This window comes from Sceloporus occidentalis, unplaced genomic scaffold (assembly GCF_023333645.1).
Source record: "Sceloporus occidentalis isolate IW3139 unplaced genomic scaffold, rSceOcc1.0.p SCAF_21, whole genome shotgun sequence".
NCBI lineage: Eukaryota > Metazoa > Chordata > Lepidosauria > Squamata > Phrynosomatidae > Sceloporus > Sceloporus occidentalis.
Window position 1 is genome coordinate 702,890 of NW_028317001.1, and position 19,978 is coordinate 722,867.

At 48.4% G+C, this 19,978-nt stretch overlaps 1 pseudogene; it reads left to right on the plus strand.

The window, feature by feature from the left end:
- LOC149301314 (uncharacterized) overlaps positions 1 to 19,978 on the plus strand; it is a 54,464-nt pseudogene that overhangs the window by 16,413 nt on the left and 18,073 nt on the right.

Here is a 19,978-nt window from a genome sequence, read left to right on the forward strand (position 1 = left end):
GCGGTCAAGACCTGAGCTGGTTGTGGACGATGGGCATTCTTAATATCAATATGTTTCACTATTGATTGTAATTAAGGAGGGGATCAGGTTCCTCCTTTCAATAGCACCAGTAAAATGTTTAGGTGTTGTTAAGGTTTGGAAATCCTGTTTGGGGACTTTTGTGTCCTCACAGCCATCGGGTGCCATCAGGAAAACCTTTCTGTGTTGTTTAGGTTCAGAAATCCTGTTTGGGGTCCCTTCCGACTTTGGGGCCATTTTGTCCTCCATTTTGGGTTCCCTGAAGGCCTTAAACGGACAACTGCCAAGCACTGAGGCAGAGGCGGCCATTTTGTGTTCAGGCAGCCATTTTGTGTTCTGGCAGCCATTTTGTGCTTCTTGTGATTGTGGGGAATAAGGTTCCGGAACCTTCTCAGAGGCCTCAGTTGAACAGAGGTATCTCTTTCTCTCCTGAGGCTCCAGAGAGAGAAGGAGGCCAGGCTCCTTGGGCCAAAAGGAAGAAAGTGTGTCCCTTTGTGCCTCTGGCCCTCCATTTTGGTGTGAAGGAAGGAAGGAGGGAAGGGAGGGAGGGAGAGGGAAGGAAGGGAGGGAGGAAGGAAGGAAGGAAGGAAGGGAGGGAGGGAGGGAGAAGGAAGGAAGGGGGGAAGGAAAGAAGGGAGGGAGAAGGAAGGGAGGGAGGGAGGGAGGGAGGGAGGGAGGGAGGGAGGGAGGAAGGAAGGAAGGAAGGAAGGAAGGAAGGAAGGGAGGGAGGGAGGGAGGAAGGGAGGGAGGGAGGAAGGGAGGGAGGGAGGGAGGGAGAAGGAAGGAAGGGAGGAAGGAAGGAAGAGAGGGAGAAGGGAGGAAGGAAGGAAGAGAGGGAGAAGGGAGGGAGGGAGGGAGGGAGGGAGGGAGGGAGGAAGGGGCCTGTGGGGGTCTGAGGAAGGCTAGGCAGGGACTCAGGGCCAGTGGGGAGGCTGGGCTTTGGGGGATGGGAGAGAGAGGTGGGAAAGAGACCCTCCTTTTTTGCCCTAGCTGGGGAGGGTCCCACTGGTCCTTGCCTCCCTCTTTGGGAAAGGAGACCCCCTCAGCCCCCTGGACTCACTCCTGCCACTCATTCCTAGAATGGCTGGGACTCAGAGGGGTTCCTAGGCATTGCCACCTTCTGCTCTCTATGGCCATTGGCACTGACCTTTCCCCATTGCCTTCCCTCCCTCAGTCCTGTGGACCTCCTCCTCCTTCGCACTCAGAGCAACCCTTCTCTACGGTTGAGGAGACAGCCTCTGACCCAGGGGAGCTCCGGCAATAAAGGGCTGCAGAAGAGGGCTGCAGGAATCAGGGTCTTTGCAGTGAAGGTAGGCCTTTATTCCTGGAGCTGAAAGAGGACCTTTGTTTAAACGTTTCAGTCCAGGATTGTGTGGAAGGGTTGCAGTTGAGAGAGTGAGCCATGCTTTGCAGGTATAAAGCCCCAAATTCAGTCTCTGGCAGCATTGTCCTCCCAGAAGGTGGAAGTTGGATTTCCAGACCCCAGACGCACAGTGCGCCAGTGAGTCCTTTGTGTGGGGACTGTGTGTGTACATGTTGTTTACTAGAGCTTTGTGAGATATTTGTTTCACTGGGTTTATAAAATGAATTTCCATAGGTCTTCACATCCCCAAAATTAGCATAGACCAGGATGCAATCTTCCCTCATAAACCTATACAGAAGAAGCATAAATTAGATATCTAAAACAAAGGAGTTTTGAACCAGCAAACAAGCCAGGAAGATGGCTTGCCAATAAAATAAGGAAGTTGAAACAACGAAAGACGATTACGGAAATAAACAAAGATTCGACATTAACATCTGGCCAAAATAAAATTAAGAAGGTCTTCCAAAAATTCTATGCTAAATTATATAAAGGATCTCAAACGTCTAGAGCAAAAATAGAGGAGTTTTTGGGAAAAGCTAACTTAAAGCCACTTTCAGACCAACAAAGAACTATATTAAATGGACCGATGACAACAGCAGAAATCATGGAAGTAATAAGAAAAAGGGAAAAAAGGGAAAACACCAGGAATGATGGCTTCATCGCCAGTTATCATAAAGTATTTGAGGATCGACTGTTAACACCGCTCAAATTAACGATAAATGCCATCAAAGGAAAGCATTATCCTGAAACATGGAAACAAGCTAATATAACTTTGCGGTTAAAAGAAGATATAGATGCAACTGAGGTAAAGAGCTATAGGCTAATTTCCTTATTAAATATGGATTATAAATTATTTTCTATGATAGACTCAAAAAGGTTCTTAAAGACTGGATTCACAAGGACTAATCGGGATTTCTCCCCCACAGACAACTCAGTGATAACATACGAAACGTCTTAAATATAATTGAATATTTAGAAAGGCACAACGGAAAAAAATTTGCACTTTGTCGATTTAGAAAAGGCCTTCGATAACATAGGATGGGATATGTCATTTGCGACACTTGAAATAATCGAAATAGTAGCTTCTTATTTAAGATAGGGGCAATGTATAAAGATCAAAGAGCCAAACTGTTAGCTATAAAAAGAAGAAGAAGAATTTAAGATTTCTAAAGGTACACAGCAAGCTTTCCCACTATCACCCCTTTTGTTCATTCTGATCCTTGAAGCGTGAATAATAGGATAAGATTAGAAAATAAGATCAATAGAATAAAAATTAACATACATTGAGGTTAAAATGAGAGTCTTTGCAGACAACATTTTGTATTCCCTGGAGAACCCAGAAAAGAGCATAAGGGAATTGATGGATGTAATAGTGGAATTGGAATATGTTTCGGGACTAAAAGTAAACAGAGACAAAACAACAACAAAAAATATGGAGGAAAGGAAGAACAAATCCTGGAAGAAATTAGTGGATTTAAAGTGGGAAAGAAAGTTAAATATCTAAGAATAAATTTCACCAATAAAAACGCAGATCAGTTTCACAATAACTATGAGACAGTAAGGAAGGAAATCAGAAAAGACCTAGAAATATGGGGGAAATTACACTTATCTCTATTAGGAAAAATATCTCTGATCCAAATGAGTTTCCTTCCTGAAATACTGCTTCTGCTTCAAGCGATACCCATCATCCAGAATGAAAAACCATTGACTCTATGGCAAAAGGAATAAAAAAAGAGCCAGGATAAAAACGAAACTACTTTGTGATGACAAAAGTAGAGGAGGGCTGGGTTTACCAAAAAGAAAACTTTATGATGCTGCTTGTTGTTTAGTTTGGATTAGAGAATGGTTTATGTTAGAGAATGAACAATTGTTATGTCTGGAGGGTGAACATTTAAGATTTGGGTGGAATGGATCCCGAATTTACGGCAAAGAGAAAGTTCATAAAGAAAGCACAAATCATTTCGTAAGAAAAGCTCTGTTGAAGATCTGGGGGGAAAACAAGTGTAGAATATGTCCAAAAATACCTTCATGGTGTTCGCCGCATGAGGCTCTTTTTGGGAGGAACAGTATCCAGAAAACTCTATGGTTAAGATACAAGGATGTACTGAAAGAATCGCAAGGAAAACTAGAGATCAAACTTAAAGAATCTGGCCTAGATTTTTCAATGGTGTCTTTATCGTCAAATGAGGGAGAGGTTTAAAATAGATGTGAAATTAGAAGGAATACAAAATGAAAAGTGGGAATTGTGGAAGCCATGCTCCATGTTCATTCCATGCCTGATGAGAGTGTTGGAGAAGCATGCAGCTGTGTTTCCCTAGCCAGAAGCAAAAGGAAGGCATTCTCCTCTGAGGGCCACTGGGGAGGTCAGGAGGTTTCAGCAGATGATGCGCTCATTTCACATCTAGCGACAGGGACATAGCCAGGGTCCTCTCCAATTCCCATCCCCTGACCCCCCTCCACTCTCACAAGGCATGGAGTGTCAGGACCATGGTGAACAGGTCTGAGGAAATGACAGGCATGTGGCCACTAGGTGGAGCTGTTGTGGAAGTCATTGACAGCTCTAGTGGCAGCATTTAAACAGTGCATCATTGGAATGTTGATGCAACTGTCAACTGTCATTCTCAACTGTCACTGAGGAAGAGTCAGACAGTGTGAGCCTCAGAGTGGGTTGTTACTGGTGTGGATGGTGGATGGTGTCGATGTATCTAGTGTTGTACACAGTGGAACTTGTTATATGAATAAAAGCCTGATCTGAGAGAAGATTACAGTGTCTCTGCTCATTGAGAAAGCGACAGGTGTTTCTTCAGCTCACAAGCTACTGACTACAGTCAAGGTGGAGAATCTGGCGCCACACGTTAACGTGTTGCCTCACGTGCTGCGCAACACAGCAATGTCAAAAGCGTTTAACATGGAGTATCTGTTGTGTAGGGGAGCTGCAGTGAATCTATGCTAGGTCCAGAGGGCTTTGTTTGGTGAAGAGGGAGGAAGGGGATACCCACCTCTGCATTGGCCCAAAGGCATATGTCACCTGCGTATCTCACTAGCAGCATGCTGTTCTCTGTGTCTTGACAAATCAAGCCTAACCCTAGTCTCTTTTCTCAGGAACTTCATCTCAGTCTCCTTCTACACAGCCTTGGGCCATATTTTGCTGAAAGAGACACAGGTGCAGGGCCACCAGGACAACCTAATGGCCAACACAGAGGCCAAGCAGAGGGAGTTGGGCTCCAAGAGGAAGAGGCTGTCGAAGTACAACAACTCTTTGGTGAGTTGACATCCTGACTATTAGTTTCCTTTGTGTCACTGCTGGGGCTGTTCATGAAAGCGAGCGGAGAACATATTGTTCCAATTTGGCAGAGAAAGTCCTGGTTAATCGTCTGTCACCCCACTTTTTCAGGGGCTTTCAAAAATGTCCCGGTTTCTCTCTCCTCCTCCCACTTTGCCCCTTCTCCTCAGCTGCCTTGGGTTGCTGCAAAGTGACTTCCAAGGAATTTGCACCCCATCAACTCAAAAATGGGGACAGGAGAGGAGATAAGTTGCAAGGGTCTTCCCTTGCCAGGAGGCTGAAGCAAAAGCAAACTGCTGTGCCCTTCCTAGCTTGTGTGATCTTCCTCCTAAACAACCTTGGCCATCCTCAGCACCTTCTGGTGTTGCTTGTCCACATGTGCCTTGCTTTTCCTGTCTGTGAAATGTTGGGGATATGGGAGACCATCTCTGGATCTAAATTGGGGGTGGCCCAGTGGCCTTCAAGTCCAGAATGCTCCCCAGAACTGTTTTTTAAAATGACATTTGCCTCTGAAATGTGGCAAGAAATGGCTAAATGCACCATAATTCTTTTGTGGCTAAATGTACTCTATGTGTTGGGATAGTCAGTATCCTAATCCATCCTCAATATCCCAGCCATGGCCTAAATTATATTGTTTATTACATTGTATGTTATATTGAAAGGATTCAAGACAAACTGATCTGAAAGGCAGTAGCTTTTTGCTTGCTAACAGAATTTAAAGTTTATTTCTGAAGTGATGAAATAACATTTGGGAAGCACCATGTGCTTTCCTCCCCTTTTCTTTGTCACTCTCTGGATGAGGGCTATTTTCTATTTCAGGTGACCTTTGCCGATGTGGCAGTATATTTCTCCAAGGATGAATGGAATCTGTTGACGGCGAAACAGAAACTTTTGTACAATTCTGTAATGATGGACAATTATGAAAATGTGGCTTCTGTAGGTAAGGAACCTGAATCCATGGCTCTTTCTATAAAGACTGAGGGCCCTTTCATTATTATCATGTTGCTATGGTTCCACTAGAATTATAGAGTCATAGAGTTGGAATAGACCACAAGGGCCATCCAGTTCAACCCCCTTCTGCCATGCAGGAATACTCATTCAAATCACCCCCAAGAGATGGCCATCCAGTCTCTCTTTAAAGACCTCCAAAGAAGAGGACTCCACCAAACTCTAAGGGAATATATTCCAATGTCAAAGTGCTCTTACTGTCACAAAGTTCCTCCTAATGTTTAGGTGGAACCTCTTTCAATGTGTCTGGCATTCATTGCGGTGTCTCCTTTTCTCGGTGTCAGCAAAAAGGAAGCCTGCTCCTTGCGCAACAGGACACCCTTTCAAATGTTTAAACATGGAGATCATATCCACTCTTTATCTTCTTTTCTCCAGGCTAAACATAACCAGCTCTCTAAGCTGCTCCTCATAGAGCTTGATGGTTTCCAGACCCTTCACCACTTTGGTTGCACTCCTTTGGACATGCTCCAATTTGTCAACATCCTTTTCGAATTGTGAGGCCCAGAACTGGACACAGGATTATTCCAAATGAGCCTTGACCAAAGCAGAATAGAGTGGCACTATTACATCCCTTGTTCTAGAAACTATTCTTGTATAGAGGCAGCCTAGAATCACATTGGCCTTTTTAGCTGCCTCATCACACTGTTGGCCCATGTTCAACTTGCGGTCTACTAGGAGTCCTAGATCCCTTTCAAGCCTAGATTAATTGTGATAGCAACATCCTGTAGAATATTTGAATCTGTAGTTCAGTGAGGCACTATTTCTCTCCAGGATCTAAGGATTCTAATAACCCCATCCTAAACTGCCAATGCTAGGATTTTATGGGAAGAAGCCATGGAGATTAATGCTTTTCTCACCCAAATGGTACTCAGCACATCCCTGAGTAAGTTTCCTACCTCTTTTGGCCCCTCTTCCATCCTTTTAAGGCTCTGGAGAGTCTTCTTAGGGGAAAGCCCCCCTTGGGCCTGCAATGGTTCAGAGAGGGCCCAACAGTGGCAAAATGGCCTCCACTTCCCCAAAGGGATGTTTTGGGATGTTGAGGGGCAAAATATTATTTCATCTCCCCCCCCCCCGGCAATACAATGTGGGGTTGCCCCTGAGATCTCCTCCAACCCCATCAGTAGTCCATGCCTGTCTTATAGATGTTTTAAGGCTGTTTTAAGTCTGCTCCCTGGCATTTCACCGTCACCAAAATTGGAGTCCAGGTTCCAGCCCCCTTGCTCTGCCTTTGCCAATGAATTATTTGTATATTGATTATCATGCCTTTCTCAACAAATGGGCCTAAAAGGGATGTCATACTGAGGAGGGAGCTGACTTGTTTTCAGCTGCTCCAGAGACTAGGAACCGGAGCAGTGGATGCAAGCCGCAGGAAAAGAGATTCCACCTCAACATTTCAAAAAACCTCTTGAGAGTAAGGGCTGTTCGACAGTGGAACACACTCCTTCCTCGGAGTGTAGTGGAGCCTCCTTCCTTGGAGGTCTTTAAACAGAGGCTGGATGGTCTGGGATGCTTCGATTGAGAGTTCCTGCATGGCAGGCGGTTGGACTGGATGGCCCTTGCGGTTTCTTCCAGCTCTATGACTCTATGATCCCTTTTATGCATCACACTCTGTGGGTTTGTGTCTGTAACAGAGAGACGGAGGGAAAGTGAAAAATAGAAAGGCAGGGAAGAGAGGCTGAAAATGAGATGCTGAAGCAGTGCAGATGGGCAAGAGGGAAGGTTGGAGAGCGGAGGGAGAAAGGGAAGGGGATCTGGCAGATGGGAGCCAGGAGGGGAAGGCTGGAGCAAAGCCAGGATCTCCTAGCTCTCTGCGGAGAGGAAGGGACCTCTGGGAAGGGCCAGGAGAGGGGCCTTGGGGATTGGGAGGCAGCCACCAACCTGACAGATTTTAAGAACCGAACCTGTGAGAAGCAGCTCAGGTCCTTGTTTTCAAACATATTAAGGGGTTCCATTTAGAAATTATGAGCAATGTCAAGAGAGGAAAGGGCAACACAAAAATGCCTTTTTGCCTAATGTTTCTTTTCCAACCTGAGCTTGCTTAGCTCCATGGGTGATTCCAGAGGCCCTTTGTTACCCAAAATGCTGGAGGCTGGGGAGGACACTCCCAAGTGCTATGCTTTCAGGGGAATTTCATACTTAGCTCAAAGGAGAGATTGGGGCAACAGTGGCCTCGGGACCCATCCCTTTCCTGATGTCCCCCCTCCCTCCCGGTGTTAGGGGGATCGCATCTATTCTCGAGCCCTATATAAATGAATGGGGCTCCGCACAGGCGCCATTAACCCTTATGGGGCATGCCGCCCCTTTTCCCAGTGTGGCTTTTAGTGTATGCTGAAATCCGCGTAAGGCGTGCCCGCGTATGACGCAGGTGCACTGTACACGCATGCACACACATATAGGTGTTCACACAAACACACAGGAACTAGGTAACAAAGGTGGGAGTGGTGAATAGATGTTAGGCTTTGCTAATGGTAATACATAACCTAGACGGAACTTGATTCCAATTGCTGAGGGTCCACAATGGGGAGAGAAGTCAGTAACTCCCATGGCAAGTGGAGCTGGCGAGTGTAGTGAGGCGTTTAGCAATGTAAACCAACAGAGTGTCTGTCTGCAACTGGACTGCAATATTTATACTGAAATGGTTGCTAGTGGGCATAACCCGAGTTTTCTATAAGGTTTAAATGGTTTTAGAAAGTTTCCTGGGTGGGGAAAATATGGTCCAAAATCAAATTGAATGCAATGGGTGCTTGGTGCCAATACCTCAGACAAAAGGGATTACCACACCAGTCCTCAGGTCCTTGTTGGCTCTGAATTCCAGTCCCATTCACAAGCCAATGTACAGCGCAATGTGAGCACGATGCTCCCAGATGCAGCTCAACAATAACACAGCACAGTATGGAAACAACTTTCCAGATACAGGTATTGGCAATGCACTGGCCACATTTCACACTTAAAAATAAGTCACAGACACAGTTGATTTCATCCGAATCTTTGGAGGTTCTCTATCTTGAGTTGCAATATAATCAAAATATTTGCAAGCTCTCCTCTCTGACTTCCATCATGTTCACCATCTCTTCTATACACAACTCCAATCCAATCCTATCCACAGCAATCCACATGTGTCCTGTATTGTGTATTGGTTGTGATCCATCTCCTGGTGCCACACAGCATGAAGCGTCCTCTGCAGTTGGCTTGCATCATGCCATGTGCTCAGACTCAGGACTCTCTGGCCGTCTCACAGGATATGATGCCACTTTTCAATCAAAATATTTTACACATGTTTAAAGGAATCTTTTTTCAACAGTCTGTATGACTATCTGCTTCAACTGATTACCTCAAGGTAGTTCCCCCACAATCTCTTCTTTGCCAGCTCCTGTGGACAAGGATATAATCGTTTCATGGATTTGGGGCATCTGCAACAGGGTCCTGCTCAGGTCACCCACCCCAACTTTATTAATTTAATGTCAAATAGGGAGGTGTGAACGTAGGGCTAAATCTTGGGCTAACACTTTCCTCTCTTAACTCTGATATTCAGTATTATTTTCCTTCTTTACAGAAGAACTTGTCAGTCATGAGAGAGTCCACACATCAGAGAAGCCATACAACTGCCAGCATTGTGGGAAATGTTTTTGTTTGAAGTCAGTCCTAGTGGCACATCAGAGAGTCCACACAGGAGAGAAGCCGTACAAATGCCAGCATTGTGGGAAATGTTTTTGTTTGAAGTCAGTCCTAGTGGCACATCAGAGAGTCCACACAGGAGAGAAGCCATACAAATGCCAGCATTGTGGGAAATGTTTTTGTTTGAAGTCAGTCCTAGTGGCACATCAGAGAGTCCACACAGGAGAGAAGCCGTACAAATGCCAGCATTGTGGGAAATGTTTTTCTTGGCAGTCAAACCTACTGACACACCAGAGAGTCCACACAGGAGAGAAGCCATACAAATGCCAACATTGTGGGAAATGTTTTTCTCAGCAGTCCTACCTAGTGACACACAAAAGAATCCACACAGGAGAGAAGCCATATAAATGCCAGCAGTGTGGAACATGTTTTTCTTCAAAGAGAGACTTAGCAAGACACCATAGAGTCCACACGGGAGAGAAGCCATACAAATGCCAGCATTGTGGAACATGTTTTTCTCGGCAGTCAAACCTACTGACACACCAGAGAGTCCACACAGGAGAGAAGCCATACAAATGCCAGCATTGTGGGAAATGTTTTTCTCAGCAGGCCTACCTAGTGACACACAAAAGAATCCACACAGGAGAGAAGCCATACAAATGCCAGCATTGTGGGAAATGCTTTTCTTTGAAGGTAAACTTAGTGAGACACCACAGAGTCCACACAGGAGAGAAGCCATACAAATGCCAGCAGTGTGGAAAATGCTTTTCTCGGAGGTCAGGCCTATTCAGTCACCAGAGAGGCAGCACAGGAGAGAAGCCACACAAACCCAAGAAGTGAATGAACATTATTTTTGTAAAGGTGGAATACAAAAACATTTTTTCCATCCAGCGGTGCTAAAAAGCCCATATGAATTAATTTGCACAGTTTCTCTGTCCATATGTCTGTTTATGTTTTAAAGTTATGTTTAGTAAAGTTTAGGTTTTAATTGCTACTAGTATAGATAATTGCTTTGGGTTATAAATTTGGCGGGGGATTATGGGTCGTGGTTTAGGTTAGTTAGATGGGGGGCTGGGGTTTGTTGCGGCTGGCTAGAATAGCAATGATAGCATTCGGAATTTGTGGGATGTTGGCTGAAGAAAGTTGGGGACCTGTAGTAACAGAAAGGGATCCAGTTTCTTCGAATGTCTGGGGCAGGGAGAGATTGTGCGTGTGAGAGGGATGGCAAAGTGGGGGATAGATGGTGGGAATTGTAGGTGGGGGCAAGGTTTGGTAGAAGGTGGAGTTTTAGGTTTGGGGGTTTCAATATATTCTTTGGCTTGGGGAGGGCAGTTCTAGCTTAAACACTGAATTTCTGACTATGTGTTTTAATAAAGTTCTTTGCTATTTCAACAGACTGGACTCTTTGATGCGCAGAAGTTGTGAATTTGCACAAAACGGATCCTTTCTTCTCTCCTCATTCCTCAGCTCCATTCCCAGCCATAAGAACAGCAAAGGCAAACACACACACGAGATACGAGCCGACTTGGATGCCAGCATAATATAATAAGAAAAGATTTATTTCTAGCCCGCTCTATGAAGGAGAATCTGTGCTGGTTTCAACAATAAAATACATCGAGGTGACAATAAAATCCAAAAGAAATCAATCCCCCCCGATCCCAGTACTAAAACTGGATTAAACAATGAGAGTATAAATGTTGGGAGAAAATGCAGAGGTGAACTCAGAGCAATCTTGGAAGCTTGTGAGTAGATAGACAAACTGGCAGACTGGAGCTTTGCCAGGAAACACAACTGCTAGATTAAAGCACCGTAGGCTGGCTTTTCTCCAAGAGGCACTGTTTATTTTTGGTTGCAAAACATACACGAGAGCTAGACCAACCCCATCCACCAATTACAAAACCCACACTGTACAATGATGATCTGAGCTGATATACACTTTTGCCATGTGGCAATCTAGCTCAACCCCTTCCTGTACAATTTCCTGTGTTACCTGTCCATCATTCCAGATGTCACCGCATATTTACACAAGTGCTATGTGCTGCTCTCTGGCACACTCCGCCACAATCTTGGACAATCCCCTGCTGTCTGGAGCCACAGCTGCAACCAATTCCTGGTTAAGAGCAGCGAGTGTCCATTAGCTTCTCTGCCACATCTGAACATTTTCAATGCTGCTCCATACCTCAACAATAAAAACAGTAAAGACATTCCAGTGACTTTGTGAATAAGATCATACTGGATCATTGTGAATCTGTGAGTACTGAGGATGGGGACAAGCTCCTTGGAAGTGTGAAGAAGACAACTTGCCCTCTCAACCCTTGCCTTTCATGGCTGGTCATCCAAGGAGGAGATGCTTTGAGGACTCACCTGAGATATATCATAGATGCATCTCTTAGGGAGGGCTATTTTCCATCTTGCTTAAAAGAAGCAGTGATACGGCTGCTTCTGAAAAAGCCCTCCCCAGATCCCTTGGACATGAAGAATTACAGAGCGGTCTCCCGTCTTCCATTTCTCTTCAACTCCAAACAGTCTTGGATGAAACAGATTACCTAGATCCATTTCAACCTGGCTTCAGGATGGGATACAGAGTCAAGATTGCTATGGTTACCTTAGATGATCTCCGCTTGAGTATCGACAGGGGAAGTGTGACCCTGTTGATGCTTTTCGGCCTCTCAGTGGCTTTTGATACTATTGACCATGTCATCCCTCTGGAACTCCTGAGGGAATTGGGGATCGGGGGCACTGCATTGCAATGCTTCCGGTCCTATTTCTCCAGCAGATTCCAGATGGAGATGCTTGGGGACAGTTGCTCCTCTATGAGGGATCTTAAATGCAGCGTTCTCCAGGGTGCCATCCTATCCCCAATGCTAGTCAACATCTACATCAAACCGCCAAGAGAGTTCATCCGGAGGTATGGGGCGGGTGCTATCTGTATGCTCATGACATCCAGAGATATCTCAGTGTCAAGTAAAGAAGGCATCTCCCTCTGAATGAATGTCTTGAAGCAGTAATGGGCTGGATGAGGAAAAACAGATTGAAACTGAATTCAGATTAAACGGAGGTGTGTATTGTTGGAGGTCCTATTCTCGGTATGGAGGTCTGTTAACCGGTCCTGGATGGAGTCACACTTCCCCTAAAGGACTGTCTTTGCAGTTTAGGGGTGCTCTTGAATCCGTTGCTCCAGATGTCAGCTCAGATAGATAGGATGGCCAAGAGTGCCTGTTATCAGCTTTGGTTGATACGCCAACTGCGTCCCTTCTTGGAACCTGAAGACCTAAACACTATGGTGCATGCGCTGGTAACCTCACGTCTTGACTTCTGTAATGTGCTCTACATAGGGCTACCCTTGTATTAAGTCCGGAAAGTTCAACTAATCCAAAATATGGCTGCCAGAGTGGTCACTGGAAGATCTAGATGTGACCATATAACACCTATACTAAACCATGCCCTATGAGGAACTACCCAGGGAGCTGGGTATGTTTAATCTGGAGAAGGGAAGGTTAAGAGGTGATATGATAGCCCTGTTTAACTATTTGAAGGGGTGTCACATTGAGGAGGGAGCAAGCTTGTTTTCTGCTGCTCCAGAAAACAGGACTTGGAGCAGTGGATGGAAGTTCTAGGAATAGAGATTCTTCTTCGTGGTCTCTGCGAATCATACAAATGGGTTGTACTGCGCCTGCGCAGTGCCTTCGGAAACTTCTGGAATCACTAGGCAAAGTACACTTTGCAACATGTTGAAACTTTTTGGCGGTAACCCCGCCCATCCCCTATAAAGCCTCCGTTCCCGCTCTTTTCCCCAGTTCCTTTTTTCCGCCGCGTTAGCTGCCACTAGGAACTTCGCTCTCTCTCTCGCATAAGGAATCACTGGAAAATTGACCTCGGACCGTTTTTTGACTCTTCTCTGCCTTGCCCTTTCACTGATTTTGGCTATTAAGACCCCGGACTGTTTTTGACCTCGCGCTTGTATCTCCCTCGGCTTGTTTCCTCGCTCGTTACCAACCGGACCGTCTGACTTCGCTCTTCGGATCATGCCATCGGTGCCCTTTAAGAAGTGCTCCGTGTGTGGGGGTAAGATTCCCGGCCAGGATCCCCATTCATCCTGTCTTCTGTGTTTGGGGGAGACTCACGTCCCAGCCTCTTGCGCTTTGTGCAAGTCTCTAACTCCCCAAGCGAGGAAGAATCGGGAGACCAGATTGAAGGCTGCGATTTATACCAAAGTCTTCACTTCGGGGGCAATGTCTTCTGTGGGAGCTTCGTCTTCGACCGCGACTCCCCTGCCGACCCTTGCTGAGACTCCGACTCAGCCGCCACCGGTTGATCCGCCGGCCCTCGCCGTGGATGTTCCATCTGAGTCCCAGGGGCCGTCCGAACAGGTCCCCACGCCTCCTAAGAAGGACAAAAAACATAAGAAGGTCCCTAAGGAGAGCCGGACCGTCGACAAGGACTCGAGCTCCCATAAGGGCTCTGCCTCGAGGTCCTCTGTCCCGAAGGCACCCACTTCTACCACTCCAAAGTCGGGTTCCGCTTCGAGGCCTTCGTCTACCAAGACCTTGACGTCTTCGGGAGCGACTAAGTCTCCAGCTCAAACGGCAGTCCAGGTTTCCTCTAAGAGGCCCCGTTCTTCATCCTTGGATGACGACCATCGAGCACCATTCGTTGGAACGAGACCCGGAGGGCACTCCTGAGGTTCGCTCCGAAGTCCGCTCCGACACCGTACGCAGGCGCTCAGATGCCGACCGTAGGCTGTCGGATACTGTCTCCCGACCATCAGATCCGCGCCTGGCGGCCAAGAGGGCAAGGACCTCGACCTCCAAGACACGTGACACGGATACCAGCCGTGCAGATCGTCCCCTCGATCTAGCCTTGGGAACCCGACCTCTACCCACTTTCCGTCACACTTGTGAGGAGGCTGTCCAACTCCTCTTGGAACCTGCTTCTCCTGCTGGCTCCAGGGATGACCGTCGCTCTCCGACTCCGATGCCTACCCGCACACGTCGGGTTGTGTCTCCGTCCCCATCCAGAGACCCTGAGCCTGAGTATTACTATGACTCTGAAACGGGCAGGTACTATAAACTAGTCCGTCAGGGTGATGTCGAGTCCTTCCTCGAGCACCGAGATCGGAGGCCCAGACCGAGAGCCTCTTCTAGACCCTCCAGGGTATCGGCGTTTTCACCCCGTCGCGTGGAAGCCACTACTGACCCGGACGTCGTGAACCTCGAGTCGGATGAGGAGGCATCTTCCCAGGTCCGTTATCGTCCAAGACACGAGTCACTCTCTTCCCGGGACGATGTCTATCAGTCGGTCAACCAGGATTTTGCCCAGCCAGGTGCAGTTTCCCCGTCCGATGACGTCGGAACCTTTGCAGAACACGTTATTAAAATGAGCAATGCTCTGGACATTAAAATCTCTCAGACCGAGGAGGAAGCGTCGGACCCGATCGAGAGACGAGTCCATGGTAGACTGCCTACCCCACCAGCAATACCTCTTCTTCCCTCCTTAGAGAAGTTGGCCAGGCGCTCTTGGGAGGCCCCTGCATCCACGGCATCTAAAAACAGAAAGATCGAGTCCCTCTATAGGATCTCACCGTCCAACCCGTCTTGGCTGTTTGGCCACCCCAAGCAAAATTCAGCCATTGTTGAGGGCTCGCAACGTGCGTCCACCCCGAAGGCTTCCCTAATGCCCTCGGACAAGGAGGCCAAGAAGATCGACGCCTTCGCTAAAAAGGCTTACTTCTCTTCGGCGTTGGGCATGAGAGTGGCAAATTACAACGCATGCATGGGCGCGTACATCCATTGGCTCATGGAGAAAGTCTCCCCTCTCATACCAGACTTACCTGACGACTCCCAGGCTATCCTATCGGAGGTTCGTGACGAGGCCCACTCGATTGGGGGGTGGCTCATCACCTCAGCCAGACATGCCACTGACTGTTCCGCTAAGTCTATGGCGGCTGCCATAGTGCTCCGCAGACATGCCTGGCTACGGTCTTCAGACCTAAACCAAAATGCTCGCTCCACCATCGAGGACATGCCCTTCGACGAGGACGGCCTCTTCCATCGCGAGACCGATGAGAAGCTTAATTTCAAGTATAGGATGAGAACCGCGGCTAAGAAGCACGGTATGTCTTCTTCCCCCCAGTCATCTTCTCGCAAGCGCTTCACTGCTGTACGCCAGTGGTATGGCCAGGGCCAGAGGCCCTACCAACAGGATCGGCCTTTCCAGCGCCAGGATCAGGCCAGACAGCGCTTTCCGTCCCAGTCTTCCTCATCCTCGGGCCGTCGGTCGGGGCCCAAATACAAAAAGAATTATAGGAGGCAAGATTCGGACCCAAGTAAGAAGAGAAACTGAGGGGACGCAGCGTACTCTGTCGTTTCTCCTGTCCCTTCCTTCCTGGACAGACTGAGGCCTTTTTCTAACACCTGGGCCGCAATCACCACCAATTCTTGGGCCCTCACCATCGCTGTAGGGCTTATGCCCTTGAATTTGAAGAGCTCCCACCAACTGGAGCTATCCTGTCCACACCCCCCTCAGACACCCTTCTCGACGAAGTACGCACCCTTCTCGCCAAAGGCGCCATCTCCACTGTCAATCCCGTCGACACCCCTAGATGTTTCTTCTCCCGTTATTTTACGGTCCCGAAGCCTGACGGAGGAGTCAGGCCTATATTGGACCTTAGACAATTGAATGCTTACCTGTCTTATCGCCGTTTTCGGATGGTAACGCTTGCTTCTATTCTACCTCTGTTGCAGCAGGACCTGTGGTTTGCAACGATCGACTTAAAGGACGCTTATTTCCATGTCAGCATCCGGGAGTCCCACCGCAGGTTCCTGGCGTTTGCCGTCGGGACGGATGCCTACAGATACAACGTCCTTCCCTTCGGCCTATCTACAGCTCCTCGCATCTTCACCAAGTGCATGGCGCCCGTGATAGCTCATCTACATCGCCGCGGCATGAGGGTCTTCCCGTATCTGGACGATTGGCTCTTCGTGGCCCCTTCACGTCAAGAGCTGCAACGGCACACCTCAGAGACACTCGAGCTCTTACGGGACCTGGGACTGGTGGTCAATCTCGAAAAATCCCAACTGCTCCCCACCAAGCAGATAAGGTTCATCGGGTCCATCCTCGACTCAGACAGTTGTACGGCATACCTGCCCCCGGACCGTTTCCAGGCCTTGTGCCGAGCCGTCAGCAGGTGCACCACCCGAAGGCGGGTTATGGCCAGGGACGTCCAGGTGGCTTTGGGCCACATGGCATCAACAACATTCGTCACTCCATGGGCAAGACTTCGTTCTCGACCGCTCCAGTCGTGGTTCCTGTCGGTCTTCGACCTGGAAAGAGACCCCCCTTCTCGCAGACTCACCGTACCAAGACCAGTCATACGCTCCCTCCGTTGGTAGCTCGACTGCCAGAACGTCTGCGTCGGCATGCCCTTTTCGCCGCCCCAGCCAGAGTTGGTGTTGACCACGGATGCATCAGAAGAAGGATGGGGCGCCCACACCCTAGACCTGTGGGCCAAGGGCATCTGGTCCCTAGACGAGAGGGCACTCCACATCAACGCGCTAGAACTGCTGGCGGTGGAAAAGGCCCTAAAAGCTTTCGAGTCCTCACTGTTGGGGAAGGTCATCCAGCTCAGGACAGACAACACCACGGTGATGTACTACCTGAACAAACAAGGAGGCACCAGGTCGCGCACCCTCCTAGACATCACACTCCGACTTTGGGACTGGTGCATCGCCCGGGACATTTTGCTTCAAGCAGTACACTTACCTGGCACCCAGAACTCGCATGCGGACCTACTAAGCAGGTCCCCCTCGTCATGCCACGAGTGGAGACTCCACCCAGAGACTGTACACGACCTCTTTGCCCGATGGGGAACCCCACAGATAGACCTGTTTGCAACCGTGTACAACTCCCATTGTCCCCAGTTCTGCTCCCGGACGCCGGACGACGACTCCCTCGGGGATGCGTTCGGGTTCCGATGGTCGGGGATAGCACTCTACGCCTTTCCCCCCTTCCCGTTGATCACCAGGACGGTCTCCAAGATGGTCTCAGATGCAGCCGACGCGATCCTGATCACGCCTTGGTGGCCGGGACAGCCCTGGTTCCCTTGCCTTCTTCACCTCTCTCGAGCCAACTTTCTCCGGCTCGAGTCCAGGCCAGATCTCCTCACGGTTCAGGGAGGACGGGTTCGACATCCGGACATCGAGACCCTTCCCCTGGTGGCATGGAGAATCCATCCCTAGCCCAGCTACCGGCCTCGGTACGGAATGTCATCTTGGCTGCCCGAAAACCGGCCACCCAAAAGTCCTATAGACTTAAGTGGAACAGATTTCTTCGGTTCCTGTCTGACAGACACCTCTCCCAAGACCAGGTGACTACACCGGTGGTCCTGGAATTCCTGATGTCCCTGATTGATGCGGGCCTCTGTATCACATCTGTTAAGTGCTACCTGTCCGCTATCTGCTCTTCCTTCCAGTTTGACGGCAAGCCTTCTTTTTTCAAGGACCCCCTGGTCAAGGGATTCCTGAGGGGATGCAATAACTTACACCCTCAGGTATCTTTGCCGACTCCGGCTTGGAGCCTCGAGACGGTGTTGGGGGCCTTACAGTCTAAACCATTTGAGCCTCTAGCCACCACTGACATTAGACTTTTAACCTGGAAAACGGTATTTCTGGTGGCTATCACTTCTGCCCGCCGTGCGGGCGAGCTTTGTGCCTTACGCCAAGACCAGCCCTTCCTTAGATTTCACTTGGACAAGGTAGTTCTCAGGACAGATATTACCTTCTTACCCAAGGTTGTTTCCACCTTTCATATGTGCCAGGATATTGTTCTACCCACCCTGGCACCGAGCCCAACTACCGATACCAAGAGGACCCTGCACTCCCTGGACGTCCGTAGGGCCCTAGCCTTTTACCTGGACAGAACTAGGGACTCGAGCCGCTCTGAGAGACTGTTCCAGTGCTACTCGGGGCCGAAGAGAGGACTGCCCGTGTCGGCTCAGAGACTCTCTAAGTGGGTTTCTAGTACTATTGCCCTATCTTATGAGCTCTTGGGCAAACCTTTGCCGACCAGGATTTGCTCCCATGCCACAAGGGCAGTAGTGGCCTCTTCTGCCTTCCTGTCTGGTATTCCTTTGGACGACATTTGTAGGGCTGCTGTATGGTCACAACCTTTGACTTTTATTAAACACTACAGGTTGGACACTAGGGCAAAAAGGGATGCAGCTTTCGGGAGGGCTGTGTTGGTATCAGGACTACATTGATTTGTTTAGCTGTCTACTGTGCTCCATGCAGACGGCACAAACCTAGCCATTCTCGAAGGACTCAATGCTTGGGTTGCATGCCCTCGTTTGGGCTTGTTTCATAAGGTGGGATTTCTTTGCAAGTATATAAACAAACCATCAACTTTTATGCTTGTGTTCAGTTATCCTTTATTGACCATTAATTTATTGGTTCACTGAGGTATCATGACACTCCCGCCTCCGCTGACCTTAGCTTGCCAGTCTCAACCCATTTGTATGATTCGCAGAGACCACGAAGAAGAAGGACAGGTTGCTTACCTGTAACGGTATTTCTTCGAGTGGTCATCTGCAAATACATACAAATCCCGCCCATCCTCCCCTCAGTGTCCTGCTCTGATTGGCTCTTTTTTTGTCGCCTACATGGCGGAAAATTGCGGAACTAGGGAAAAGAGCGGGAACGGAGGCTTTATAGGGGATGGGCGGGGTTACCGCCAAAAAGTTTCAACATGTTGCAAAGTGTACTTTGCCTAGTGATTCCAGAGGTTTCCGAAGGCACTGCGCAGGCGCAGTACAACCCATTTGTATGTATTCGCAGATGACCACTCGAAGAAATACCGTTACAGGTAAGCAACCTGTACTTCCACCTCAACATTAGGAGGAACTTCCTGACAGTAAGGGCTGTTCGACAGTGGAACAAACTCCCTCGGAGTGTACTGGAGTCTCCTTCCTTAGAAGTCTTTAAACAGAGGCTGGATGGCCATCTGTCAGGGATGCTTTGATTGAGAGTTCCTGCATGGCGGGGTAGGACTGGATGGCCCTAGTGGTCTCTTCCAACTCTATGATTCCAGGATTCTATGATTCTGAGATCACAATGGGACAGCCTCAATGCTTCAGGTAAGGAGCACCAGACTGAAATCAAAATGTGCAGACTCAATGCATGAGGGAAGGAGCATCAGCCTTAGGTCACAATGGGCCATTCTCAATCCAGGTAAAGAGCACCTTAACTGATAATAGTCCCATTTCAATCTTTAAGGCAAGGAACTTTAGGCTGAGATCACAATGAGCCAGTCTCAGTTATTCAGGTAAGATGCATGAGCCAGAAGTCACAATGGGCCAGTCGCAATCCTTCAGGTAAGGAGCATCAGACTGAGGTCACAATGGGCCAGTCTCAAAATGGCCGCTGGACCACAAAATGGCTGCCAGAACACAAAATGGCTGCCCCAGCCTCAGCTCTTTGCAGTTGGCAGTTTGAGGCCTTCAAGAAACCCATAATAGAGGATGTAACATCCCTAAAGTCAGAAGTGACCCCAAACAGGATTTCCCAGCCTTAAGAATACCCAAAAGTTTTCCTGATGCTCTAATATAGAGACTCCCTGAGATAGTCAGTATTCGCAAGCAAAGGAGGGGCAAGAGAGCCCTGGAGAGCCTTGCCTTGGGGTGGCTCTGGATCTCTGGT